Source organism: Diachasma alloeum, unplaced genomic scaffold (genome assembly GCF_001412515.2).
Source record: "Diachasma alloeum isolate Michigan unplaced genomic scaffold, Dall2.0 Dall_scaffold_02004, whole genome shotgun sequence".
Taxonomy (NCBI): Eukaryota; Metazoa; Arthropoda; class Insecta; order Hymenoptera; family Braconidae; genus Diachasma; species Diachasma alloeum.
Genome location: NW_021682037.1, coordinates 236,140 through 238,657, shown reverse-complemented (window position 1 = coordinate 238,657; position 2,518 = coordinate 236,140).

Below are 2,518 nucleotides of genomic sequence, written 5' to 3'. Positions count from 1 at the left end.
AATAATAATAATAATAATAATAATAATAATGAATAATTTTCGTTGGTACAAACGAGTACTAACGATTTAGAAGCTATCTGTATGTTTTCCTGACGTCCTTCATACATTTAAGATTTTAGAAGCGGGTAAAGTATTGAAGGGGTTGATAAATGAAATGGAAAAATATAGTATATACAAGTACTATCCATGCTGAATCCTTGCTCATGAAAATTTTTTCCGTACCTTCATTTCCGACGCTGCACGATTTTTTCCGCACCCCTTACGTCTAGGGATGCGCGGTACAAACGAAAATGAATGTGGTACGTGAGAGAAAACACTCAGATCAGCTGCAAAATTATTAATTAGACTCGGCCAAAAATTCATAGAATTCAATAAAAATCAACAAAATTTTCTACTGAATTCGCTTTTTTCAGGTTTTTGCTATGAATTTTTTTCATACGTGGAACACTTTAATCACCAATACCGGAACATGGAATTACCCAGATCTCTACATCTTTCACTCCATTTTAGTAAATCCACCTCAGTGAAGTTTTCCTTGGTAAATAAAAATAATTCACCCATCCAAGAGAGTCTGAAAAACCCCGTTTAGCGCTTGAGAGTCATTCTAACTGGTTGAACGAGACAAGAGGTTCATTCAATACCAGACGACCGTCGAATCATGATAACGAGGTGAACTCGAACTGATAGTTCTTTGTTATCTAAAAATGAAAGATGCGGGCACAAACAACACTGTTAAAAAGTTCTCGGAACAATTCAGTTTCTCTTGAGTAATTCCCTCAACTTTTATGATCAATATTTTGCTTTTGGTAAAGGGTCCTCTCAAGGACCTCCCAATTTTTCAAAATTTTCTCAGCCTCATGGAGACATCCTCTTAAAAAATAAATCTCTTTTTCACTAAGTGCAGGGACAGGTAAAATGAACCTTCTTAAATCGCCAATATCTCCTGACGAAATGATGCGGTTGGAATGAGTCAGAGTTCATTTTAAAGCCTGAAGAAATATCTTTAAAATGAGAAAAAAATGGTTGAATTTCACTCTGCGGTTTTTGAGTTATTGATGCTTGAAAACGTTTTTTTTTCTTCCTCTCTCGTATTATTGCCAATTGTTATAAACAAATGGGTCATTAAAATTCGTTTTCCTTTCATACCCCAAATGTTTTCGGTTTTCTGGAGTTTCCTCAATCCCCATCAGTCCTCTAAATAATTTTTCAAGCGTTTAAAAAAATCATGAAGACGTTTTTTGAAAATTTTTTATTAGAATTTTGCACTAAAATCTCTCAAAAGCAATCTTGTTCTAGATTGAAATCGCTTGAATCCAAACAAATCTCGGAATATTCTAGGTCAGCATGAAAACAGAGTCGTCAAGGTGTTTGAACCTGCTCGTGGACCCGTGAAAATCGATTGTTGAAACGTGAAAGTTGGCACCGAGACATTTATAACAGTACCTCCACGATAATTCTCAAAGAGCAGTACCCAAGCTCGACTGTTTTTAATAGCCAGCCATCGCGTAAATATATATATCCCTCGTGATATCATACGAGTGACGTAATCCACGAATGATGATGATGCCAGTGGGAATGCTGGCTGGAGTGCCCCCCACGCTATTATAAATGCTTCAATACACTTCTTTGACGAAACAACCTCGCCCCGTTGTAAAACTGTGCTTTTCATGCAATAACTGTACAACATAACAATGTTAAAATTTTCCCTGTGTAATTACCAATTTTCCGTCATATTCCGTGAACAGTCAGTAACAATTCTCAACAGAGATTTTGCATCAATTTTTTTTTCTACTCCATAACTGCAATTTTTTTCTTTAAAAAATTCAATAGGGATTTTCTAATATTTAAAAATGAGAAAAATACAGGTTTTCAATTACGGAAATGTGGTAAAAATTTTCCGTGGGGAATTTTCTGCCAAAGAGGAAGAAAAAATATGAGGAATGGCTTGAAAAATTTTTTAGGAACTGGATGGAGTGAGTTGAAAGTGATCTGAAGAGGTTGAATAATTTTAAGAAATGTTCAAAAATACGAGGTGGTTGACGGGTATGGGTGCCGCCATCTTGCTTCCATACTTCCTCTGTCGGAAGGCGCTTTAAAGATGGCGACTCCTCCACCTCGTATTTTTGAGCATTTCTCAAAATTATTCATCCTCTTTAGGTCACTCTCAACTCACTTTATCCGATTCCTATAAAAGGAACAATTTATTCAGGCCATTTTTCAGATTTTTCCATCGCCGTTTGGCTGAGAAATCATGACGCAAAAACTCTCCCGCATTTCAGCAATTTTTTTCACTCTCGAAGCCACTCAAAAAATCATGCAAAGCCTCAATTGCACGTAAATAATTGATTATTCCTGTGTAAACAGTTTCCGCTGGTATAAAAATAGAAAGATGAATAATTCATGTGTCGAGACGAATGAAAAACACTAATTGAAAATGATGACATAAGAGAGAAGCAAGAGAAGGTCGATGATAACGGATGAATAAGATCAAATAAACTTGAATATTATTTCATTTCAG